Below are 27,669 nucleotides of genomic sequence, written 5' to 3' on the forward strand. Positions count from 1 at the left end.
TGAGTTTGCAATGAACCTGCCGCAAGGGTTGAGCTAATTTTACTAGGGAACATAGACACTGAAAGTAGAACAGAACTGGATGAAATAGCTGCTGGAGCTAGGTGAAGACCCTAGTGCTCACCTGTGTATTGCATAGCTTCAGGTGAGTTTCTCTGCCCCATCCTTTCTCTAACAAAGGAAACGTACAAACATCAAATAATTTTGAAAAAATTCTTCACAGTTAACTGTGGAATAAAGTACTATATATGTGGAGCTAGCGTGGGAGTTTTTTAAATCAGTAATTTACTTCCTTAATTGAAATTAGTTTGCATGTTTCCTTCATACTCACCAATGGATGATAGCATGAAGTAACCTAGGTAAGGAGTAGGTAGTAGGAAGAGCAGGGCTTTTTTATTCAGAACTTTAAGGTTTACAAAGTGTTTCCCTCCCAACAACCTTGTGAGGTTAGTAATATATTTCCAGCCCCATTTCACAGATGAGAAGACTGTGGCTGAGAGACATTAATCATTTTCTTCCCCATTGTTAAATAGCTAATTAGTATCAAAAGTGGGACTTGAACCCAGGTCTTTTGAGTTCAAGTCTAGGACTCTTTCTGTTGTACCTTGTAGAAGAAGTTCATATAAAATTAAAAATGTAACTTGTAGTTCATCTACACGTGAAGGGGAAGAGGATAAGCATGTGTTAAATGCCAGGTAGTGTGCTAAGCACTCTATAAATATTATCTCATTTAATCCTTATAACATTACTGGGAGGCAAGTGCTATTATTATCACCATTTTACACTTGAGGAAATGGAAACAAATAGAAGTTAAATTATTTGTCCAGAGTTACACATCTAGCAAGTGACTAAGGTCTAATTTGAACTCGGGTCTTCTTCACTACAGGTCCAGGGCTCTATCCACCATATCACCTAGCTGCCTCCTGCAATTAACTGAGAATTGATTGTCCTTGGAATAGTTGGGAGGTGGTAAGAGCTGCCTGTCTCTCTTGTGGATACCTCAGCACTTCTCATTCTGGAATAATCTCTGTGTGTCAAAAATATTGTAATATAGGTACCTGAATGACTTTTGAGGGAAATATTGTAACAAATCATTTTGTAATGTTTGTGGTAGCTATCATATTCAGAAACCAGACTTATATCCAGGGTCTAAAAGGGGGAGTCATGTTGGCAGATGGGATACTCATGCAGGTAGTACCTGCTCCACCTGAGAGCTGTCCCATCTCCCCAAAGTAGCAATGGAGAGCTAAAGAGTGAAGGCACCTAAGAAAGATATCACCCAAGCCCAAGAGACCCAGGGACCTGCAATCCCTGCTTCCTTCTCAGAGCCTGAACACTGCTTGAATGTTGATAAAGCACTAGGTTATAAGCTCCTTGAGGTAGGCACTGTCTTTTGCCTTTTTAAAAAAATACCCTGTTAGCACAATGCCTGGCACATAGTAGGCACTTTGAAATGTTTATTGAATTGAACTAAATAAACAAATGTGTTTGTGTTACACAATATATCATGTAGACCCCCATTCTTTGTCCTGGAGAACTTGGGAATCCCTTCTACACTTGGTTTCCTAGTGTGATTGCATAAGTTAGCATAAGTCGATAGTCCAGTAGCCCTGAAGAACTCAGACTCTGGACTAATAATAATAATAATAATGCAAATACCACTACCTGGTCTGTATCTCAAATAGATCATTAAAAAAAAGGAAAAGGATCTATATGTACAAAAATATTTATAGCAGCTCTTTTTGTGGTGGCGAGGAACTGGAAATTGAGGGGATGCCCAATGATTGAGGCATGTCTGAACAAGCTGTAATATATGATTGTAATGGAATACAATTGTCCTCTAAGAAATAGTGAGCTGGATATTTTCAGAAAAACCTGAGAAGACTTATATAAACTGATGGAAAGTAAAGTGAGTAGAACCAGGAGAACAGCAATACACAATAATAGCAATATTGTATAATGATCAACTGTGAATGACTTAGCTATCTCAGCTATCGATCCAAGACAGACAATTCTGAAGGCCTTATGAAGAAGAATGGTATCCCACCTTCGGAGGGAGAACTGATGGAGTCTGAGTGAAGATCGAAGCATATTTTTTCACTTTATTTTTCTTTCTTTCTTTTTTTTTTAAATGACTTATATGGAAATGTTTTGCATGGTTTGACAATTAATTGAAATCACATTTCTTACCTTCTCTCTCTCTCTCTCTCTCTCTCTCTCTCTCTCTCTCTCTCTCTCTCTCTCTCTTTGGCAATTGGGGTTAAGTGACTTTCCCAGGGACACTCAGCTAGTGAATATCAAGTGTTTGGTCTGAGGCTGGATTTGAACTCAGGTTCTCCTGACTCCAGGGCCAGTGCTCTATCCACTTTGCCACCTAGCTGCCCCCATTTCTTACCTTCTTGATGGGTGGGGAACGGTTGTCAGGGAGGGAGAGAATCCAGAGCTCAAAATTATTTTTTTAAAAAAAAGGAATGTTAAAAATAAATAATAAATTTGCAAAAAAAAATTGGCTTTTGGGCTGCATGGGTTTCAGGTTGTCTATGGAGACTCAAGCTTATTGGAGAAAAAGCTATAAAAACATGATATAGCACTGTATATTGAAAAGAAATGCTACATATAATGTTTTAGTGAAAAAATGAAAGGGCATGATGAAAATAAAATAATGCAAGACAGTATGGAAACTGGGAGAGAGGGCTGTCCTTGGATTCAGGATGACACTTATTTCAAGTTATGCCTCTGAAACATCCTAGTTGTATGACCTTGGCAGGTCACTTAACCTGAAAGTTGCCTAATCTAAGTATATAGGCTGTAAAACATTTATTGATATGCTTTAGTAGAGGGAATTCTCTAATCAGGAGTTCTCTACCCCGATGGAATCACAGGCCTGGACAATCACAAATCAAAATTCCCCCTTTTACTCTCTATCACACTGCTGTTGTGATTCTGTATATATTTGATGTTCTCGGCCATCCTGGTGCAAAATTACAAAGACACTAGAATGGATGAGAAAGATTGGGGAACACTTTACAGTCTGATATGAATGTGTCTAGCTCTTTGAAACTCTCTGTAAAATTATACCCATGCCATATATTTTTTTTATTAATTTATTTTGATTTGTCAACAACCACTTCCATATGCTTTTGAGTTGAAAATTTTTCTCCCCCTTCTTCCCCCCCTTACCAAGATGGCGCACAATTGCATTTACATACCCATTAAACATATTTTCACATTAGTGAAGTTGTAAGTAAAAATTAAAACCAATAGGAGGAACCATCAGAAAGATGAAACAAAACTCAACAGAAGGTAAAAATAAGTGATAACGATTTGACTTCTTTCTTTGGAGATGGACAGCATTTTCCATCCCGAGGCCTCTGGAGATGTCTTAGATCCTCATAATGCTGAGAAGGGTTCAGTTTAACAATCTTAGTCATTGCATAATGTGGCTGTTATTGTGTACAAAGTCCTCTTGGTTTGCTCACTTCACTCAGCATCAGACCATATAAGTCTTTCCAGGTTTTTCTGAAGTCAGCCTGTTCATCATTTCTTATAGCACAACAGTATTCCATTATCTTCATATACCACAACTTGCTCAGCCATTCCCCAATTGATGGGCATCCTCTCAATTTCCAATTCTTTGCCACCACAAAAAGAGCTGCTATGAATATTTTTGTATATGTGGGTCCTTTTCCCATTTGTTTGATCTCTTTGGGATAGAGCCCTAAAAGCACTGTTGCTGGATCAAAGGGTATGCACATTTTTGTAGCCCTTTGGGCATAGTTCCAAATTGTTCTCCAAAAATGGTTGGATCATTTCACAACTCCACCAACAATGTATTAGTGTTCCAATCTTCCCACATCTTCTCCAACATTTATCATTTTCCTGTTTTGTCATGTTGGCCAATCTGATAGGTGTGATGTGGTACCTCAGAGTTGTTTTGATTTGCATTTCTCTAATCAATAACGATTTAGAGCATTTTTTCATATGACTATAGATGGCTTTAATTTCTTCATCTGAGAACTGTCTGTTCATATCCTTTGACCATTTATCAATTGGGGAATGGCTTGTGTTCTTATAAATTTGTCTTAATTCTCTATATATTTTAGAAATGAGGCCTTTATCAGAGAGACTGGTTGTAAAAATTCTTTCCCAATTTTCTACCTTCCTTCTAATCTTAGTTGCATTGGCTTTGTTTGTGCAAAAACTTTTCAATTTAATGTAATCAAAATTATCCATTTTGCTTTTCATGTTCTCTATCTCCTGCTTGGTCATGAATTCTTCTGTTCTCCATAGATCTGATAGGTAAACTATTCCTTGTTCTCCCAGTTTACTTATGGTATCAGCCTTTATATCTAAGTCATAAACCCATTTTGACTTTATTTTGGTATATGGTGTGAGATTTGAGTCTATGTCTAGTTTCTGCCATACTCTTCTCCAGTTTTCCCAGCAGGTTTTTTCAAAGAGTGGGTTCTTATCCCCAAAGCTGGGGTCTTTGGGTTTATCAAATAATAGATTACTATAGTCATTGACTACTGTGTCTTGCATATTTAACCTATTCCACTGATCCCCCTCCCTATTTCTTAGCCAGTACCAAGCAGTATTGATGATTGGTGCTTTATAATACAATTTAAGATCTGGAATTGCTAGCATGCCATATATTTTTTAAAAATCCATGCTCCATGTTAATGAAATGTAATGAACGTTTAAGATTTAATAGGTTTCACTGAGTACATAAGCCCATATAAGGTACTTGGACACATTAGGGAGATGTTGCTAGAATCAAAATAGTTAATCTCCAGATTTCTTCAAAGCATGTCTGTCTCATCACATTCCAATGAAGTCAAGTTGTGAAGGACCTTGCTGTTCATATTTCCCCCCTTTTTTAGAAAACTAACAAGGAGTAACTATTAGCAAGATGGTTCAGTGAGAGGTTTTATATAAGCTTAGCTTTTCTTATCACTTCAAAATAGCTAGAAATGCATCACATAACTGAAAAGAAAATCAACCACTGAAAGTGGAGAAAGCAGTTTTGGGGATCCTTAGGTGATACCCTAGACTCTTTTTTGGGAGGGGTCTGCAAGGTCAAAACTATTTTCACAATAATATCAAGGTGTGTAAATTTCTGATGTGGTAAATATTGATACATACAACCCACAACCAGCCTCAGACATTTACTAGTTGTGTGACCTTAGGCAAGTCACTTAACCTCTATTGCCTTGTTTCCCCAACTGTAAAATGGGGATAATAATATCACTCATCTCCTAGGGTTGTTGTGAGGACATAATGATACAATATTTGCAAAACATTTAGCATAGTAGCTGGCATGTAATAGGCACTAAATAAATGCTAGTTGTTTTTGTTGTTGTTGTTGCTGTTGTCAACAAAAGCTCTTTGGTGAGTTCTAAGTAATTTTTGAGAGTATACAGTGGTAATGAGACCAAAAAATTTGAGAACCACTGGCTTAGAGGAAGAGCTGGAAGGTATTAGCAAAGTAGTAGATACTCTGAAAAAAAAATAGCATTGAGGAGATGAAGCTGAAAACTTCACTGTTACAACAAAAAAACATTAGAGCAAAGTCAAAAGAGAGCAGAATTAGAAAAACTTGGGAGATAACTACAATCAAAAACAATTGACCTAGACAACAGACTTCAGAGATAATCTCAGAATCGTTAAATTTTTTTTGAATAAAAAAAGGGCTAAATTTCAGGAAATCACAAAAAAGTACCAAAGAGGTAGTTTACAGCATTAGATAATCTAATAAAAAAATGCATTTAGAGGAACGAAAAGGCAAAAATATTAAGAGATATAATAAAAGTAGGAAGGCAAGGAACTTGGCTTTACCATATCTCAAACTATATTACAAAGCAATAATTACAAAAACAATCTGATACTAGATAAGAATAAACAGAAAAAGGAGATCAGTGGAATGATTAGATAATGGAGACTTAGGAACATGGGCGCCCAAAAGTCTACTGGTAAATAAATCCAAGAACACAAACTGCTTGAGAAGTTCAGTAGGAGCTGCTGGGAAAACTAGAGAGTGGTTTGGTTTAGGGGTGAAAAAAGCATTAGTTTGGAATCTTAATATAATTCCAGATGGGTAAATGATCTCAATATAAAAGCCATACCAGGAAAGTATTACAGGAAAATGGAAGACTATATATTTCACTACTGTGGATTGGGGGAAAATTTATAACCAGAAAGAGATTTTGTTTAAATGTTTGTTGGGAAATTAACAGGATCATAGATTTATTAGCTAAAGGGATCTTTAAAGGCCATCTAGGTCAATCCTCTCCTTTATTTTATAGATAAGAAAACGGAAGCTCAAATAAGGCTCAGTGGCTAGTGAGTCAGAGGCAGAATCTGAACCCAGTTCTTCCTACCTCCAAATCTGGCACTCAATCTACAGTACCAAAGCTTTTTACCTCCTTTGTGGTTTCTTCTCTGTGAGCTGGATGACTGGGATCCTTTGAACACTCCTTATGACCTGAGAAAATGGTACCTTAAATAAAAGGTATTAACAATTTTTTTAAGTAGTATTAAACTATTTACGGTTTGGATCACTGAAAAACCCCAAAGAAATTGGACATTTCCACATACCAAGTTAATAGAAAAAGAAGATTGAACATAAAACTGCAGATGTCTATTACATACAGCTTTTCTTTTTATATATAAGTCTAACCTGTAATTTTCACAGCTACCTTGTTTGTCTGTGTTTCTTTCTGGACTTACCTTTGTTCTCTCTTTTGCTTTTTTTTTTAAGATGCCTCAATTACCTTTTTTTTCCTTTCCTTTTGTTATCTTATCCTTCTATTCCCTTTCTACCCTTTCCCAATTGGGAAACAAGAAAAAAGAAAAACAAAGCCCTTGTGACAAATATTCATTAAGTCAAGCAACATAAATCATCAAACTTCCTTCGAGGCAAAATGTATGTTTTTTTGCTACTGCAAAAAGAGCTGTAATAAATATTTTTGTACATATAGGTCCTTTCCCTTTTTCTTTGATCTCTGGGGTATAGGCCTAGGAGTGATTTAGCTGGGTCAAAGGGTAGGCACAATTTATTAATTTGGGGGGCATAGTTCCAAATTGCTTTTCAGAACACTTGAGCCATTTCACAGCTCCACCAAGAATGCATTAGTGTCACAACAACTCATTCAGGTAGGGAGCCTAAGTAGTATTATCTGTATGTTATACCTATGGAAGCAAGACTCAGAAAGGTTGGGCAATCTGCCCAGGTTCACAAAACTACTGAGTGGCAGAGTTAGGACTCAAACCCAAATCTCTAACTCCAAATCCAGTTATTCTCCTGTCACACCATGCTATGTTGCATAGAGGTTACCTGCACATCACTAAAATTTAACAAAGCTAAAACCTCTTTTCTTTGAAAAAACAACAACAACAATAACAACACCTTCCCATTCACCCACAAGGAGCTACTGCTACAGACAGAATGGAAAGAAACAGCAAAGCCTCAAAAGGCCATTTGCCAAGTTCCAGAAGACTAGATACCAGGACTTTCCTTCTCAAAGAGCAACGACCAATCGCCATCAGTGCCTTTCCTTGTAAAACCAGACAGTCTCTTTTGGTATCTCTCCAGCTGGCAGTTCTTCTGCATCTATTACCCTTCTCATCACCCACTCAGGTCTTCAGCTGGCATTATATACTATTCTACTTCCCTGTTCCCCTACTTTAGATAGAATTGCAAGTATCTGCCCCATAGTGCCCTTCCTGGGCTCTGTATCATTTCATTTTTAGTTGTTGTTTAGTCATTTTTCAGTCATGTCCAACTCTTCAGACCCTTTTGGGTTGTGTCATCCCCCCCCCCAAAAAAAAGATACTGGTTTGCCATTTTCTTCTCCAGCTCATTTTACAGATAAGGAAATTAAGGCAAAGAGAGTTAAGTATTTTGCCCAGGGTCACACAGCTAGTAAGTGTTTGAGGCTGGATTTGAACTCATATCTTCCTGTCTCCACGCTCAGCACTTTCTCTACTATGCCACCCAGCTGCCCCATCATTTTATTTGCTATCCATGAAAAGTTACCCCTTTGTAGGACTCCCTCTAATTTAATGGAAGTAAAAAAGTTGGCTATCTAGGAATTTATTTTTAGAGACAAACATAGGGAAATTGTCCTAATTATGTGAGTTTTCCCTTCGGTAGGGGAGGGAACTTGCTGTTGTGGAAAGAACACTGGTCTTGGAGTCAGAAGACTTGAGCTGCAAGCCAGGCTCTGCTGTTAATCACCATAGAAACTTGCAAAGTCACTTTCCCTTTTGGAGTGTCTGTTTCCTTCTCTGTTAAGTGAGGGAATTGAACTAGATGATCTCTAAGGTACCTTCCTGTTTTGATCTCCTATGATTCTGGGAAATGCTGTACAGATATCTGTTTCGGGCCAGAGAACATGTTTTATTCAAGTAACTCAACAGTGAAGGCTAACTGTGTCATTTCTAATCCCTTTTCCATAGAGGGATCTTCCTTTTAGCATGGCCTTTGTGCCATCCTTTGAAGAAGCCAATGCTTGGGGAGCAGGAGCTAAAAAAGTAGATGGCAGGGGTTACTCAGGGCGAAGGACTAGCAGGGTGTGAATGATGAAGCCACAAGAGATCTAAATATTGGGACAGTGCTTTGTTGAATAGGCTAACCATAAAGTTAAGACTGAATGGAACATGGAATTGGGAAAGAACAGAGGATTTGGGGGAAGGGACACTAGTGAAGATGAAAAATAGGTTTAAGAGGAATAAGACAGAGGGAAAGACTGAAGGCAGAGGATCAGTATTATTTAGTACATTTCAAATTTAACTTGGTACCCCTCTATCACTGCCCTGATTGTCTGGGTCTCTTTCTAAATTTCCTTCTGTTTTCTTCTGCTTATTTCTTAAATGATTAATTAGTACTCTTTTCTCCTTCTTCTTCTTCTTCTTCTTCTTCTTCTTTTCTTCTTCTTCTCTTCTTCTTCTTCTTCTTCTTCTTCTTCTTCTTCTTCTTCTTCTTCTTCTTCTTCTTCTTCTTCTTCTTCTTTGTATCACTATCATTTGCAAGCCCAAAAAAACCTTGGAATCAGAGAGAGGAATTTTAGAGTTCAAGGTCATGGAAATGGAAGAGCTTTGGATGAGGATGAGGTCATCATTTCATCCTATGAGTGGATGAGAAAGAGTAGATGTGGATGTCACATGATGTTGAAGAGGATAGTCAGCATATACCAAAAAAAAAACCCAAAACAAACCCCCCCAAAACTCTGGATAAACCCCTTTCCCTGGCATGCCTAAGACTTCTAGGATATCTGTATAAAAGAGGAGGCATTTCCTAATAAGATAAGTCACATGAGTAAAGAATAATTTCTACAAAGGCTTCAAAATATAAAGGAAACATGGAAAATTTTCAGAATTCTAATCAATGCCAAAACCAGTCATGACCAGAACAAAATCATAGCAACCAATCATAACTGATGGTGAAGCATGCTTCCCATCTATCATCAGAAAGGAGGTAGACTAAAGATATGAAATGAGGCACTGTTGATTACTTGATTATACTTATTTTTTATAAGGAGGATTTTATGGGGACAGAGGAAGATGGAGTCAGTGGGAAGTAACAGTAATGTAGAAAAAAGAAAAGAATGAAAAAATTTTTTAAAAAAGTTACTGCTTCCCATTATACCTTGAAAAATGGCAAAAATAACTAAAAAATGGGATCAATGTTAGAGGGACTATGGGAAGGCAGGCACAATGATAGAATATTGGTAGAACTAAGAATTGTTGAACAGTTCTGGATTATACTTTGGAATTATGCAAGATAAGTTGTATTTTTGACCTCTTGACCTAGTGATCCCAACACTAGGCATATACCCTATAGAAATCAAAGACAAAGTTTCAATACATTCTAAAGGACCAATAGCGGCTTCTTTTTTTTAATATAAATTTATTTATTTTTAGCTTTCAACATTCACTCCACAAGTTTTTGAATTCCAAATTTTACCCCATCTTCCCCCTCCTCCCACCCCAAGATGGCATGCATTCTGAATATCCCTTCCCCTAGTCTGTCCTCTCTTCTATCTCTCTCCCCTTCTCTTATCCCCTTCCCCTTCTATTTTCCTGTAGGGCAGGATAGACTTCTGTACCCCATTTCCTGTATTTCTTATTTCCCAGTAGCATGTGAAGACATTCTTTTTAAACATATGTTTTTAAAATTTTAGGTTTCAAATTTTCTCTCTTCCTCCCTCCCCACCCACCCTCACTGAAAAGGCAAGCAACTCAATGCAGGTTGTACATGTGCAGTTATGCAAAACACTCCATAGTAGACATGTTGTGAAAAACTAACTCTATTTCCCTTAATCCTATCCTGCCCTCCCATTTATTCTATTCTTTCTTTTGACCCTGTCCCTCCTCAGAAGTATTTACTTCTGATTACCCCTTTCCCAATCTGCCCTCCTCTCTATCATCCCCTGCTCTCTTCCCTTCTCCCCCTATTTTCCTGTAGGGTAAGACAGATTTCCATACCCAATTGAATGTGTTGTTATTCCCTCCTTAAGCCAAATCCTATGAGAATAAGATTCACTCATTCCTCTCACCTTCCCCTGTTTCCCCCACTGTAAGAGACTTTTCTTTTCTGTTTTTTTTGTAGATAATTTACCCCATTCTACCTCTCCCTTTCTTCTCCTGAGTATAATCCTCTCTCATCCCTTAATTTTATTCTCCAGATATGACCCCTTAATCTTCAACTCACCCTGTGCCCTCTATCTATCTCTCTACATATACATACATATAATTTTTTTCCTCCAACTACCCTAATACTGACAAAGGTCTCATGAGTTATAAATATCATCTTTCCATGCAGGAATGTAAACAGTTCAATCTTAATAAGTCTCTTATGATTTCTCTTTCCTGTTTACCTCTTCATGTTCCACTGGAGTCCTGTATTTGAAAGTCAAATTTTCTATTCAGCTCTGGTCTTTTCATCAAGAATGCTTGAAAGTCCTCTATTTCACTGAATGACCATTTTTTCCCCTGAAGGATTATACTCAGTTTTGCTGGGTAGGTGATTCTTGGTTGTAATCCTATCTCCTTTGCCCTCCGGAATATTATATTCCATGCCCTGCGGTCCTTTAATGTAGAAGCTGCTAAATCTTGTGTTATCCTGATTGTGTTTCCACAGTACTTGAACTGTTTCCTTCTGGCAGCTTGTAATATTTTCTCCTTGACCTGGGAACTCTGGAATTTGGCTACAATATTCCTAGGAGTTTTCCTTTGGGGATCTCTTTCAGGAGGAGATCAATGGATCATTTCCATTTCTATTTTGCCTTCTGGTTCTAAATATCAGGGCAGTTTTCCTTGATAATTTCTTGAAAGATGATGTCTAGGCTCTTTTTTTGATCATGGCTTTCAGATAGTCCAATAATTTTTTTAAATTTTCACATTGTTTTCTAATTTTTCATTCTTTTGGATTTGTTCTACTGTGTCGTGATTTCTCATAAAGTCACTATCTTCCAATTGCTCTATTCTAATTTTTAAGGAAGTATTTTCTTCAGTAAGCTTTTGGACTTCCTTTTCCATTTGGCCAATTTTGCTTTTTAGGGCATTCTTCTCCTCATTGGCTTTTTGGACCTCTTTTGCCATTTGGGTTAGGCTATTTTTTAAGGTGTTATTTTCTTCAGTATTTTTTTGGGTCTCCTTTAGCAAGCTGTTGACTTGTTTTTCATGATTTTCTTGCATCACCTTCATTTCTCTTCCCAGTTTTTCCTCTACTTCTCTTACTTGCTTGTCAAAATTCCTTTTGAGCTCTTCCAAGGCCTGGGACTGATTCATATTTTTCTTGGAGGCTTTGGATGTAGGAGCTTTGACTTTGTTGTCTTCTTCTGGTTGTATATTTTGATCTTCTTTTTCACCAAAGTAAGATTCTATGGTTTGACTCTTTTTGCACTGCTTGCTCATGATCCCAGCCAATTACTTGAGTTTTAAGCTCTTTGTTAAGGTAAGAGTCTGCTTCCAATGTGGAGAATGTATTGTCCCAAGCTTCAGGGGTTTGTACAGCTGTTTTCAGAGGTACTTGTAGGGACCTGTAAATTTTCAGTTCTTCCAAGGTGGTATGATAAGGGGTGAGGTGTTTACTCCTTTCCTGGCTTGTGACCACGAGTATTCCTGTCCTGTAACTGTGAGGAAGGGTTCCTCTCCACAGCCACTCCAAGCTCTACCATGTCAGCATTCCTCCTCACCCGAGCACCGCCACCCAGAACTGTGACCCAGACCCAAACAGGGGCCAAGCAAGATATTCCTGACTCAGCACTGGCAAAGAGATCCCTGCAATACCTCTCTGATCAGCTACTGGATTCCCCCTCAGTCTGAGGGCTGGAAGCTCGGGAAGCAGCTGCTCCCCCCCCCCAGGGCCACACTCTTGGGGAATGGAGCTGAAACCCCACCTTCCTGTCTCAGCACCGACAGAAACAGACTTTTCCCACTGACCTTCTAAGTTGTCTTTGGCATTGGTGGATTGAGGAGTCTGGAAACCGCCACAGCTGCCTACAGTTCAGTCCTCTGAGGCCTGCTCCAGGTTCATTGTGGCCTGCACGCCCACCCTGCGCATCGCGCTCCCAGCCCAGCGCGATACACCTTTCTGATTGATCATCTAGTTGTCTTGGGCTGGAAATTTGTTTCACTCTGTTTTTTTGTGGGTTCTGCTGCTTCAGAATTTGTTTAGAGCCATTTTTTATGAGTATTTGGAGGGGTTTGGAGGAGAGCTCAAGCAAGTCACTGCTTTTACTCTGCCATCTTGGCTCCGTCCCTCTGCAATAGTAGCTTCTTGTTGGATTGTATCTGACTCTTCATGACCCCATTTAAGATTTTCTTGGCAAAGATAGTGAAGTGGTTTGCCACTTATTTCTCTAGCTCATTTTACAGATAAGGAAACTACAGCAAGCTAGGTTAAGTGACTTGCCCAGGGACACACAGCTAATAAGTATCTGAGGTGGGATTTGAACTCAGGAAGATGAGTCTCCTGACTCCAGGCCCATTATTCTATCCCCTCTGCCACCTAGCTGCCTCATCAATAGTAACACTCTACTCCTAAAAGGGAAGAGAGCAGATAATGAAATATATCTCCCTCCCTTTGGATTTGAAATAGGAAACTACATGAACAAAATGCTGTTTTAAGTTGTCAGTTTTGTCACTTTATGGGATTGTTTTTGCTTAAATGTTTTTATGTTAGCCTCTGAGAAATTTCTGGCTCAGGAAGCCTAAGATCACAAGCATAGAATGCAAAGGACTAACAAGGAGGTATTAAACTTTAAAAATGTAGCCACTCATCTTGTGATTCCTTTTATCCTGCTTTCAAAAAGCTTTCATTCTTTTTTTCCCATGTTTTTTTATTTTTAGGCAGTTAGAGTTAAGTGACTTGCCCAGAGTCATACAGCTGTCAAGTGTTTGATCTGAGACCAGATTTGAACTCAGGTCCTCCTGACTTCAGGGCTGGTACTCATCCACTGAGCCACCTAGCTGCCGCAAAAGCTTTCATTCTAATAGAGGGAGACAACACATCTAAGAGGGTTCAGCTACAAGACAGATAGAGAGGCCCAGTGATCCTTAGGGTTCAATGCACATGGTTATCCATGGTTTTTAAGTGTGATTTCCATTTGTAAAACTAATTATTTCTTCAAATTTTCTTCTTTATTATTACACATTTGACAAACCTTAACAAACATGAACATTTTTCTATCCAAAGAAGCACAGAAAAGAAGCTTTCATGTGAATTAATGCAGGGGTGTGCTGGTGTTTAACAATCAGCTCCTCACAAAAATATGTAAGACATTTTTAAGTTTAATCTTCATTACTAATATCTTCTCCATTACTTTCCTATATCTAGAAATAGAACTCTAATTTGTTGTTTTTGCTGATTTTTTTAAAGGCAATTGGGTTTAAGTGACTTGCCCATTGTCACACAGCTAGGTACAAGTGTTTGTTCTGAGGCCACATTTGAACTCAGGTCCTGCTGACTTCAGGGCTGGTACTCTATCCACTGCGCCACCTAGCTGCCCCTATTTGTTGATTTCTAAGGTATAAATGCTCGCACTGAAAATTTAACATTGGCTCTTCAAGGCCCAAATGAGCTTCCTCTTGTATACCCTTGAATTCACACCTCCACTACCTCCAGCTTAAATATATATATATATAATGTCAAAATTGACGCTTGTTCCAATTCTGCCCCTCTTGACTATATCCCTTCTGAACTTTTTTTTTTTATGATTCATTGGCACTCTTTTTTTTCTTTACTGTTTTTTAAATGTTCTTTTTTATTATGAATGTAATAAATGTAGTTAACATTTTAACATTCAGAGGAAAAAGGGGGATCATTTATAAAACTGAACTCATGTAATATAGTTTGTCCTCCCCCCCCCATGTACACCCTGATTTTTTTTTGGTACATCTCAAATTTAACTTGGTAGCTCCATCATTGCCCTGATTGTCTGACTCTCCTTCTAAACTTTCATTTGCTTTCTTCTGTTTATTTTTTTTTACATGGCACATTGGTACTCCTCCCTCCCCTTTTTTGGTAACATGATCATTTGCAAGCCTTAAAGTAGCATATAAATGTCAGCTATTATTCTTATCATCATCATTACCATTCTCCACAACCTTCTTTATCCCCAGAGGCCTTCCTGGTAACAAGTAAGTATAGCCAATTATAGTATGGCTATGCCTCTACTTACGGTAGATTAATGTGATCCCTAGGGTGGGAAAAACTAGATGATTTCTTAAGATCTCCAATAAAATTAGAAGAGAAACAGTTAATTGGGGGGGGGGAATCTTTGTAGCAAACATTTCTGATAAAGACCTGACATCCAAGATATGTAGGGAATTGATACAAATGTGTAAGATCAAGAGAACATTTCCTTAAGTAGGTCAAAGAATATGAATAGGCAATTCTCTTTTTAGTAAATTTGTAAAATTATATAATTCTGAATTTGACAAACATTAACAAGAATGACTATTTGGTGCTATCCGCATCCAAAGAAAGAACTACGGAGTTTGAATGTAGATGTAAGTGTACTATTTGCTCTTTTTTTTCCTTCTGTTTTGTTCTGTTTACTCTTTCTTGTGGTTCCTTCTATTGGTTCTAATTTTCCTTACAACATAACTAATGTAAAAATATGTTTAATAGGAATGTATATGTATATAGCCTATATCAGATTGCATGCTGTCTTGGGGAGGGAGGTGAGGAGGGAAGGGGAGAAAAATCAAAAACTCAAAAGCTTTATGGAAGTGATTGTTGATGAATCAAAATAAATTAATAAAAAAAAATCAGGGCTGGGATTCAAACCCATGTTTCCTGAATTCAAGAAAACAAAATGAAAGTTAGCACTCATTGGATTTGACATTGGTCCAGCTTGCATGCTAACCACATATACTGAAAGAGGTTTTTGGTCTGTTTATAGGATGATCAGATATTGGACCCCTTCTGGCTGGGCTTCCAGACCGACAGGTCCTTGATGATGGACTGTCATCTGAGGACTAAACTAGTGAAATTCCAAGAGGCTCATTTTACTAGGGCACTGACCCAAGATGATGAGTGTTCTTGCCAAAAGAAACCATTTATTAAAGCATAGGAGGGTTAAGAGCCGCATCAGTGGAAAAAAAATATACACATGAATCAAATCTCAGCTTGTTGCCAGATCAGCAGCTTAGTGATGATACAAGTTTTATTATTCTGGGGTCTAAATAAATGTGACTTGAACTGAATTTGCCAGTATCACAGAATAGTAAAATGAAAATGTTGGTCCTTGATTTACATAATATTAAGGTTTTACTACTAATAAAAGAAAAGAATGACTATTTTGTTGTTTATCTTTTGTATCCAAAGAAGACCAATGACATCATGGAGGTGGTGCCTTGACTTCAGTATAAATTGGATTTAAGTGCGGTAGAGTTGCACAAGGTTGTCAGCCTCACTCTTTCTTACAGAGTCATTGAAGTCCAGTGGCAAGACAAAAATCAAGACTGACAGTGGCCTGGGATGCAGTGGATGACCTTGGCATCTTTGATATCTAACCAATCTCTAAGCGCTCTGCAGAGCCTGCTTCAGTCATTGGGATAAATTGTTTTCATCTGCCCATTCCAAGAGGGGAAGTCTTCACATGCTTGGGGTGGACATCTCCCTAACTCACTGACAGGTCTGAGGCCTTTTGGTTACCCTTCCTGCCAAGGCAGTTTTATGAGGGTATGGCTGCTGCACACGCTACAGCTGCTTGGAGCTACAGGTGAGAGATGAGTAAAAGTGGACACAAAGGTAGATGAGCAGCCCTGAAAAGTGCTAGCAAGGCTCCACACCAGAGGAGCTAGTCCTCCCTGAATACCCTACATACCATGACTAATACATAAAGAAAAGCAGAAAAAGAGAATTGTACATGAAACCCCAAATCTTTATTACATACAGTTGGGTTTTGTTGTTGTTGTTTTTAGGCATTTGGGGTTGAGTGACTTGCCCAGGGTCACACAGCTAGTAAGTGTCAAGTGTTTGGTCCGAGGCCTGATTTGAACTCAGGTCCTTCTGACTTCAGGGCTGGTGCTCTATCCACTGCACCACTTAGCTGCCCCTATAGTTTGTTTTAAATAGATATATTCACATACATATTTATATACATATAGTATATACACATGTAATAGATCTGCACATATAGGTGCTACATGTAAGTTATATATAGGATATGTAATACATGTATATATGTAATATACACACATCCACAATGTAAATTCCGAATGTTTGTTCCAAAGCTGTGTTTCTCTCAAAACCTCTTCTGTGCTTTTATTGTTTGTTTTTATTAGATATTCTTTTCTTTTTTTCTGCATAATTTGGAGAATGCTTTCCTAATTATCCGCCCCCTCTACCCCCGACCCCCTGGAAAAAACTCTCCCTTTTAACCAATAAGCATAATCGAACTAAACAAATCTGCACATTAGAAACGTGCAAAAATGTAGCATCTCATTCTGTATCTGTATGCAGTCCTTTAGTTTATTGAATACTATGCTACTATGTTTCATTGCTTCTGCATCTGGTGTGCCTAATCTATTCTACTGACCAACTTTTCTATTTTTTTCATCTCTCTGTCAAGATGTGGGAAGTATCTACTTCATCATTGGTCTTCTGGAGTCATGGCTGCTCATTGAACTGATCATAGTTCTAAGCTGTTTTTCTTTACAATGCTGTAGTAACTGTATTAAGATGTTCTTTTGGTTTTGCTCTATTCATACAAAGCTTCATACTTTCTTCTGACTCTATTTCATCATTTCTTATAGCAAAATAAGATTCCATCACGTTAATATACCATCATTTGTTTAGCCATTGCCCAATGGCTAGGCACCCCCTTAATTCTTAGTTAATTGACACACAAAAAAAGTGAAACTATTAATCTATTTCTACATATGGGTCCTTTATTTATTTTATCTGTTGGAGGTATAAGCCAATAGGTTATTGCTAGGTCAGAGGGTATCCATAGGCTAGTGATTTGTGGGGTATAGTTCCAAAACTGCTTTTCAGAATGGCTGGATCAATTCACAGCTCTGCCAACAGTTCACTAGTTACATCATTTTCCAACAGCCATCATTTTCATTTTCTGTCATCTTTGTAAATCTGCCAGGTATGAGGTTTTAAATAGCATTTCTCTTATTATTAGTAATTTGGAACATTTTAATATAGACATTGATAATTTATGCCTTTCTTATTTTGAGAACTACCTGTTCATATCCTTTGCTATTTATTGACATTCTTGATCAGAGAAATTTGCTGCAAAGATTTTTTTCAGTTAACTTTCCTTTCTAATTTTATCTGCCTTGATTTTGCTTATAAAAAGACTTTTCAATTTTAGATAACCAAAATTATCCATTTACTCTTCTGTGATCCTCTATATCCCTTGTTTAGTCAAGAACTCTTTCCCTTTCAATAGTTGTAGGTTTCTCCTTACCTTCTCTACTATTTTTATACATGTGACCTTTTATTTCTAAATCATGTATCCCTTTGGAGCATATTGTTGTATGCATCTTGAGACACTGATTTAAACCTAATTACTGCCAGATTGCTTTCTAGCTTTCTCATAAGTTTTTGTCAAATAGTAAGTCCTTACCTAAGTATTTGGGGTCCCCTTGGTTTACTGAACACTATGTTACTATCTGTTTCATAGTTTCTGAGTCTAGTGTACCTAATCTGTTCCACTGATCAACTTTTCTATTTTTTTAACTAATATCAAATTGTTTTGATGACTAATGATTTAAAAATTTTTTAAAGCTTTTTAAAAAAAATTATTTATTTTTAGTTTTCAACATTTCACTTCCACAAGATTCTGAGTTCTAAATTTTCACCCCGTCTCACCCCTCCCCCCACCCCAAAATGGCATGCATTCTGAATATCCCTTCCTCTAGTCTGCCCTCCCTTCTTTCTCTCCCCCCTTCTCTTATCCCCTTCTGTTTTCCTGTAGGGCAGGATAGATTTCTGTACCCCATTTCCTGTATTTCTTATTTCCCAGTCGCATGTGAAAACATTTTTCTTAAACATGTGTTTTTAAAACTTTGGGTTCCAAATTTTCTCCCTTCCTCCCTCCCCACCCACCCTCATCGGAAAGGCAAGCAATTCAATACATGATTACTGATTTTTAATAGACTTGGAGACCTGGTACTTTCCTTCTCACTTTTTCCATTATTTTCCTTGTTTCCTTTGGTTCTTCCAGAAGTATTTTGTAATTATTTTCCTAGCTCTATAAAATAACCCTTTCATAGTTCTATCTGTAGTAAGTCACTGAAATCTGTAAGTTAATTTGGATAGTATTGTGCTTTTTATTATATTGACATGGCCTAATTATGAGCAGTTGAATACCTTTCCAATTATTTAAGTCTCTTTATTTTTTATAAAATGTTTTGAGGTAGTGTTTATATAATTTTTGTGTGTTTTGTGTTGGGGGACTCCCAGATATTTTATACATTCTGTAGTTATTTTGAATGAAATTTCTCTTTTTATCTTTTCCTGCTGCATGTTGTTGGAAATATAAGGAAAGGCTGGTTATATATATATATATATATATATATATATATATATATATATAGGTTTATTTTTGATCCAGCAACTTTACATCATTACTTGTTTAAAATATTCAGATCTCTAAGGTTCTCTAAGTAAACCGTCACGCAATTTGCAAAATATCTAATAATTTGTTTCTTCTTTGCCTATGCTTATTCCATTAATTTTTTTTTTATCTTACAGCATTTCTAGAACTATCAAATAATAGTGGTGACAGTGAACATCCTTGCTTTAGTTCTGATTTTATTGGAGAGGCTTCTGGCATTTCTTCATTTCATATAATGTTAGGTGCTATTCATTTTAGATAGGTATTATTTACTACAATAAGGAATTTATTTCTATGCTTTTTAATTTTTTTAACATAAATGAGTTAGATTTTGTCAAAAGCTTTTTCATCTACTGATATGAGAACGTGATGTTTATTGTTTCTGTAATTAATATGGTTCATTGTGTTTACAGTTTTCCTAATTTTGAGCTAACTTTGCATTTCTGATTGAAATCCAGCTTGGTCATAGTTCATAATATTTTTAATGTGTTGTGACTTTTTGTATAATATGTTAGTTAATATTTTTGTATTGATATAGAAAGATATTAGCCTATAGTTTTCTCTCTCTTTTTTAATCTCTTCTTGATGTAGGTATCAGGATTATATTTATCTCATAGAAGGAGTTTAGTCATATGCTTTCTATTCTTTTTTTTAGAAAGAATTTATGTAATATTGTAACTAATTGTTGTTTGAATTTTGATACAATTCATTTGTAAATATAACAGGTCTTGGAATTTTTTTTTTCTTTTGGGAGTTCCTTTATGACTTAACTTCTTTTAATAAGAATGGGTTACTTATATTTTCTATTAATCTGTTTGTTAATCTAGGCATTTAATATTCTTATAAATATTCATCCACTTTATTCAAATGATCAGTTTTACTATCATATACTTGGGCAAAATAATTTGTGATAATTTTCTTTATTTTCTCTTCATTTGTTATGAATTCTGATTTTTAATTTTTTGATATTGGCAATTTGATTTTCCTCTTTTGGGGGACCATATTACCTAATATTTTATTTCTTTCATTATTTTTTTTAAAAGTCTAGTTTTATTTATCAATTCAATGGAGTATGTGTTTACTTTTGCTCATCTCTTTGATTTCAATAATTTCTATTTTGTGTTTGGCTGGTAATTTTATGATGAATTACTATTCTAGTTTTTTTTTAATTACATACTGAATTCATTGGTTTAAAAGTGACTTTGTTCCAATACTAAACCTGACTCACTGGACTGGCTCAAGTGAAGTCTGGCCTGGTCAGCAGGATTGAATTGGAATGACCTCATCAGAGTAGAAGGATGATGCAGAGGAAAAGGAGGCCAGAATGATTAGAGGCCTGACAGAGCCTCTGTGACTCTGGCAGAAGGCCTTCTAGCTGTGCCTGAACACTGTGAAGCATCTGCAATTGACCCAGGGGATTTAGAAAGTACATTGACAAGGGTATTATGGAACTAGAGGCAGATGTGAGTGCGCTCTGCATCTTTAAAGACCATGACATTAAGGTAACAAATACTATTAACTGAATTTGGATAACTTCTGCATTTGGGGCTTGGCAGTGATCTCCAGACCCACCACCCACTGTGGTAGTCCTGGGTCCTCTCTAGAGACTGTAATTTTAAGATTTTCTAAGCATTGTGTCGAATGAATTACTTGACACTTCTTTATGTGGCATTTGAGAGACCTTTGAGAACTATTCCAAATGGATTTTGTAGGGACTCTTTCTTATTAGACACATTTGGAGACTCTGCTTGATCCTTCCTAGGAAGTGACATACTTTTCCAGAAAGGTAGATATAGACAAATTTGCTACATAAATCTCAGCTGATTTTCTGAAGATACAGGATAGTAGGGAGGTGGTGGAGAAGACTCAGAGGATATTATTATGGAGAACTAGAGCACCAACCCTCCCTTTCTCTATATAGCCTAATTTTAGAAACCACAATCAAGGTCTAATGGGAATCACTTAGGAGTGTTAATTATATTTCAGGGAAGCAAACTGTTGCACTTGGCTAAGTATTATCTCCTCTTATCGTACGCTAATTTGTATATTTTTTTAAGTGTATAAATGTAGAATGTGAGGGCAAGTTTTCTTTTTGTTTTTGAGAGAAAGCGACTTGTCTAAGGTCACTGCTGAATCCCTTCTAGATATCCTTGAGCAGAGGCAGGGTGGAAATAGCTTCCAAGAAACTGTAAACACTAAGTCCTAGGCCCTAGGTGAATCCAAACTTTACAGAACAAGTCCCCTTAATAAAAGGATTTGTTATGTAAAACTTGGACTCAGTGGAAAGGCCACACCCAAGGACCTAGAAGGCCTCAGGTTCCCCACTCCTGTCCTAGGGAGTGGAGAGTCAAGTGGTTAGCTCTTCCCTAGCATGGCTTTTGATGGTCCTGTTTGGAGAGTAGAAAATGTCAAGGGTTAAGATGACAAAGACTTATATGCAAGTATCAGTAACTGATAACTACTACCATATTCTCCAGTGAGGTTGATACCTAAAACATCAAAGGAGCATTTTATGGGATTAATGGATCTCTCCTTCACCTTTGACTCAGTTCTGCACTGCTTCCCTCCAGGTCAACATCTTCTGGCAAGCTAGATCAGGAGTCAGACTTCTCTTGTTGGTGGTTATCCTCTCCAGTGCAGAAACTCCTCCTTCAACTGGGGGACCCAGGAGATCCTGACTTCTTAAACCCTTGAGGCTGCCTCTAAGACTAGACAGCTATTATAGGATCAGTATTCAGTCATCGATGCTTGCAGGTGGAACATGGAAGAAATGAAGCAGCCAAGGGCTGCTTTAGGCTCAGGCTCAGCTAGGCAGGACATGTGTTCTGTACCCTGCTTTTGAAGTTGTCATGTTGCCATGCCCCAGGTCAGGGTGGGCAGAAATCTCTGGCACTCCTTTTAAAGCCTGCTTTATGAATGGCTCTTCTGATCTCAGTAGCCAATCCTCTCTGATGCATTCTCTCCCATTCTCAACCCTCACACCAGATAGGGAATGAGAAAGTAGGGTACACGTGAAGGGACCATTGGGGGTTTTGCTAGGTCATCAGAAAGCAGTTAAGCCCTTCATACTTGAGCTACGTCTGTCCCTAGATGTAGCCAGGAAAACTCAGCATTATGCTTTATGGAGAGTACTTCAATACAACCCTGGATATATGAGTATTTCACCATTCCACTTCTTGGGTTTAGCTCACTCTTCTGCCTAATCCATTAGTATTTTCTCTACTCTATATAGATATTTTCCAATATCTTATTTATAACTTTAGTGTATATATACATATAGTGTATATTTCATATATAATATATAATAAATATATAATATATAAATATTTATATATAGTATATATATATGTTTTTTTAAAAGCAAGCCTTCTAGATCACTCCTACATTAAAAAAAGCTAGTATTTATAATTGAACAGACCACATTTGTCCCTGACCCATAGAATATCCCCAACTTCACAGACACTAATAAAAATATCAATTTTTCCTCCTATTGGAGGGTACTGTTATTATGATCCACATCATTCCCCACAAAGGCCCAGTGCTGATGAGAATTTGGTAGCAGAATATAATACATTGTATGGCACACAGAGGAAATTTACCAACTCTACAGACCTACTGTCATTAAAAATTCTGGAGACAGGCGTCTTTTTGTATCAAAAAGTTATAGAAGTGTTCGGAAGTCTAACAAACACGTGGGGGTGGACAGGGGAGGATGCAATTAAATCAAAAAACCCTTTGATGAATTTTAACCAAGCCTAATAAATGTTTGCACTTAATAAAAAGCCTGATCTGAAAGAATTATTTAAAGATTTCAATTTTAATGACGTGTTTTTAAAGTAATTCTTCTCTAGTTACTTCTCACAGAACTTTCTTGGAGACAAACCAGTTCGTCTTAGTGGGGGGCAGACCAGAGACTCTTTTAAGGTGGAACTCAGCCTTGAGAGTAAGAAGGTGTTTCTCTGGATCAAGCCCCTCCCTCTCTTCCCTCCTGCGATATTCCTGGGACCAGTTTCCTAGGTAGCCAAGGAGCTAACAGTGACTAATGCCCCTCTGGTGAGCCTCTTTTTTCATGGATCATAATCCCACAATTAAGACAACTGGTGGAGCATGTTTCATCTTCACATTTAACAGTTTGTTCAAATTGCTAAGAACCCTTTATTTTGGGTTCTAGGTACCAGCTACCTTCGGGGACACAGCCTTCATCTGTCCCATCAGAGGAACATCTTGGGGGAGGTCTCCCTAGGAACTTTTATTTTTTAATAGCCTGAGTGCCTAATGCTAATGTTTTCCCTCTTATCTCCAATTTGTCCTGTACATATTTTATTTGTGCATAGTTGTTTGCCCATTCTCTCTCCCATTACACTGCCAGCACCTTGACAGCAGGGACTGCTTTTTTTGTTTGTTTTTTTGCCTTTCTTTGTATCCCTAGCACATTGCACAGTGTTTGGCACAAAGTAAGCACTCAGTGCTTGTTGACTGACTGGTGGATATGGTGCTATGTGCTTTGAATTTCAGAAAGAGCTAAGAAAATAAATGTCAGTCCTCCCTACAGGCAGAAAGGCTTTGTTAGAGCTGGAGGGGACCTAAAACATCATTCAGTACATCATCATTTTTTAGAGAAGACAAGTGAGGCCCAGAGAGGGAAAGCGACTTGTCTAAGGTTACTTGGTGGCTGAGCTGAGACGACTGCCCAAGGTAAAAGAGGGAGGAAGGGAGGACTCATGCAGGGGTCAGATTCCAGGCTTGCAGAAAGCCAGTCTGCTCTACACCTCCTCCCCAACACTTACGTCCTAACACTTACGTACCTAATTTAGCCTCCCAGGTCTGAGACCAGGAACGTGGAGCAGATGAAGCAAAGAAACAAGAAGAGACGGACAGGAAAATCACGAAGCGAGAGCCACTGCGCGTGCGCAGTGGGTGAAGGCGGGGTTGGATGGGAGCAGGGAAGCCAGAGGGTGGGAAAGAGGGAGCCTTTGGCCTGCGCGTGCGCAGAGGGCGAAGGCGGGGTTGTGAGGAGTTGGGTGGGGGCGGGGGAGAAAGGAGGGAGGGAGGACCGGAGCGTGAATCCGCGAGTGCGCAAAAGTGTGAAGGCAGGGCGGTGGTGGGGCGGGGGAGCGTGCGATTGCGCGTGCGTGAAAAAGAGGTGGCGGGGAGTTGGGTGTGGGCGGGAGCGGGGAGGGCGGAAGCTTGAGGCTGCGCTTGCGCACTCTCTTAGGGGCGGAGCGGAGAGTGAACCGCGAGGGCTGGGAGGCGGAGCGAAGGAAGGGAGCGGGGTTTCTCAGCGCGTGCACGTCGTTAGCGCGCGCCTCTACTATTTAAAGTCTCAGGGTTCCACCAGTCTGGGTGAGCACGTGGGGGAGCGGCCGGAGCTGAGCCTAGCCGCGGGGCCAAGGCTGAGAAGGGGGCGGCGGCGGGGCCCGGGGGGGTGGGGGCAGCGGTAGCTGCACGTGGACTGACTGCACCTGGGGGGGCGATCGCCAAAGAGCTCGTAAGTGTGGGTGATCGGGTTGGGGGGGTCTCCCCGCCTCTGCTCTGGCTGGGTTGGGGGGCAGCGGTCGGCGGACGCTTGGCCCCGGGCTCCCCTCCTCACTTCCACGCCTGTCCCGTCCGCCCAGCTCGTGGGGCCAATTCCTGGGCTGGCTGACAGCTGAGAAGTGCGGGGGAAGCCCGGGGCGGAGCAGCGGCTCCTCGTTCTCCCAGCCATGTATGTCTGCACCTTCCCAGGGGCCTCCGACCCCGGCTGGTTCTGGGCTGGTGCCTCCTTCCGTAACTTCACTTTCTGGCTTCTCCCTCCTTGTCCGGCTGCCCGCGCCGCGCGCTTCGCTCCCAAGAAAGCCGCCGAGCTGAACTTGTCCCACCCAAGGTCGCCCAGCCCCGCGAGCGTTTACGTTTCAAAGGTCGTGTGTACCCAGCGCGAACGACCAGAGGGGGCCTTGGAACAGAACCGGATGGCAAGGGCGCAGCCCTGGCATGGGGTGGGGCCAGGGGGTCCGAGGACTGGCTTCCCCCCATCCCCCTTTTTGCCCAACCCGCTCCTAGAGATGCTGGCCTTGAACAGCAACTAACTAAAAAATGTCATCCGCTCTTAGGCCCCAGTCCCGTCCCAGGTCAGAGTGGGGCAGGTGATTACCGAAAGCCAGGCTCTCCTTGTTAGTTTCTCTGATAGGGGTTTGCTCTGTGGAAGACAGCAGAAGTATTTCTGCAAAACAGAACAAGTGAACCTGGGGATCAGTCCTGAGAAGCGAGGAGAAAAAAACCTTCTTGGCTAGTATTTTGGGGAAAGGAAGAAATGGGACATGATGGAGACTCCAGAGGAGGAGTTCTGTGCTTCGTCGGACCAAGCTTCAATCCCTGGACCCCCCAGGGTTGCTGTTGGACAAGTGTTACAGAGAAGAGTTGATTCTCTCAGGGTCTGCAGCAACGACCCGGGTGCTGGGGCTCTTGGGTGGGCACACGCACCTGTTTGGAATTACAGTTTAAACAAAGCTAGAAAGAAGGTGCTTGGGCGGACTCGACTCAGCCTCTGGAGGGGGCGGGCATTGAGTTTGACCAGCCTTTCTTTTCTCTCTAGTAGCTCTTAGCGCTATTGGACTGCAGCTGGCAGAAAGTGTATGAGACTAACGGGGTTTTGTTTTGTTTTCTTTTTTTGGCTCTGTGATGTTCATTGAGCCTACGGGAAGTGCCTGAAGGTTATATAACTGAGATCCAGTTGTTTTTTCCTTCCTCCTTCATTAGGAAAACTTATTCCACCCTCACTTTCCAGGGGGCAGAAGTGGAAGTGGAGGTGAACAGCAAGCAGAAGGTGTGTGCAATGGGGGCAAGGTCGGTGTCAAAATAGAAACAGTCTGACATTTTGATCCTAGTTCTGCTAGCAGATGCCCTGTCCAGCAGGTTCCCACTTTCCCCAACTGCCATTACTGATAAATAGTAGCCTTAGCTTAAGTGGAGGTAGAGACACCTAGAGAGAAACCTTTTAAGTTGATGTAGTTTGTGTGGATTTTTTTTTTTTGAATGAGGCTGGTGTAGCTATCGTCCTCTAACTTAAGTACGGAGTACTTGGTATTTTAGTATTTATATTAACTGAAACCGATCTCAGCTGAAACAGCTTTGTACAGACTGCACAATCTTCCTTCTCCCTCCCTCCCCCCTCCCCCAGGTTTTGATCACCAATAAGGGAAGGGCTCTTTGTTCACACGATTTAAACAAGCATAAACCACGTAGCAGTCACAACTGAGGTAACTAATAGGAACTAGATCCAAAACTTGTTGGCTCTTCTACTGTTTATAGCCCATGCTATGTGTAGAAAGCAAAGCTTTGGCTGGCTAGAAATGAAAAGAACTGTTCTTAATACTTAAATGATGCTTTGTACCATTTAAAACAAAAACAATAAAAACCGCGTAGTGTCACTTGGTATTACCTGCTTGTCTTCATTTGGATTCACTCTGGGCTTTAGCAGTAAAGTGGAGTTTCTTTTCTGTTCACCTCTGAAGAAGTCTCAGCCCTTTCTCCTTTCAAAGCACATGTAGTTACTAGAAGGACCAGAATTTAAGAATACCTCAAAAAACCAAACTGTATCAATCAACACTGCAGTTTTTTATATCCATAAGGCAAAGAAAATAGGGTAATAATTTATTGCAAATAAGATATCTACTGGTAATTATTTGTATTAAAGTGCACGTAGATGGGATTGTGTTGTTAAAAGGGCTTTATCTCTTCCTAGTTATGTGACTGAAGTGTGGTGCTACGGTGAGATTCTTTAGTTGAACCCTCTCTTTTTTTTTAAGTGCCTACTATATGTTAGATATTGGAGATAGAAAGAAAAAAGGGAAAGTTATCACAGCTTTCAAGAAGCCTGTGAGAAAGACAATGTGTACATATATACCTATGTTCAGAATAAATATAAGGTAGTTGGGAAGGGACACGGTTGCACAAAGTACTAAGGAGCATAGCTTGGATCCAAAGTCACTTTTCAGTCCAAGACGCATCACTCTCTACAGTAGAAAAGAGAATTTACTTAGATTATGGTAATAAAATAAGTAATGGCAACAATAAGACCCCCTGGAAACCCTGCTACCTGTATGCAAATCAGCTGAAGGTACTAGAATTCCTAGGTAATTCTTATGATGGTGTGCTGTTAAATGATACTACAGAAATTGTAGATAATTGACTTGAGTGAGTTTGGCAGTAATTAAATGGTTGCTTAATTCCCCCCCCATTTATCAAGCTGCCCCCACCCCCAAGACAAAACCCATGTAACAAATATGCATCGTCAAGCAAAACAAATTTCTATATTGGCCACATTCAAGAATGTATGTCTCATTCTTCATATTAATTCATCACCTCTCTATTAGGAGATGAGTAGCATTCTTCATTGTTTCTTTGGAATCACGGTTGATAACTGTAATGCTTTCAAAATTATTCATTTTTAGTGTTATTACTGTATAAATATTTCTCCTGGTTCTATTCAGTTCTGTCTGGATCAGTTTATACAAATCTTTCCAGGTTTCTCTGCAACTGATTAATTTCTCACAGTATAATAGTTCATATGCCATAATTGAACAGCACCCCCTTAGGCTGGTTCTTT

At 39.2% G+C, this 27,669-nt stretch overlaps 1 protein-coding gene and 1 pseudogene across 4 annotated transcripts in view; one reads left to right on the forward strand and one right to left on the reverse strand.

The window, feature by feature from the left end:
- The window catches only part of LOC110212122 (small ribosomal subunit protein eS8 pseudogene), a 58,465-nt pseudogene extending 34,475 nt beyond the window's left edge, over nt 1-23,990 (reverse strand). The window contains exon 1 of the transcript XR_013487242.1: nt 23,891-23,990. The product of XR_013487242.1 is annotated as a small ribosomal subunit protein eS8 pseudogene (transcript). The remainder of the gene's footprint in view (nt 1-23,890) is intronic.
- A 339-nt stretch (nt 23,991-24,329) lies between these two features.
- The window catches only part of AKAP1 (A-kinase anchoring protein 1), a 46,510-nt gene continuing 43,170 nt past the window's right edge, over nt 24,330-27,669 (forward strand). The window contains exons 1-2 of one of the 3 annotated variants that reach the window (XM_020991922.2): nt 24,361-24,428; nt 25,821-25,887. The gene's annotated coding sequence lies outside the window, so the exon portion shown is untranslated. Of the gene's footprint in view, nt 24,429-24,482; nt 24,574-25,820; nt 25,888-27,669 lie in introns of those variants that run through there. The other 2 variants (XM_020991921.2, XM_020991920.2) reach the window with 2 other exon arrangements.

This window comes from Phascolarctos cinereus, unplaced genomic scaffold, assembly GCF_003287225.1.
Source record: "Phascolarctos cinereus isolate Bilbo 61053 unplaced genomic scaffold, phaCin_HiC Scaffold_5;HRSCAF=322, whole genome shotgun sequence".
Lineage (NCBI taxonomy): Eukaryota > Metazoa > Chordata > Mammalia > Diprotodontia > Phascolarctidae > Phascolarctos > Phascolarctos cinereus.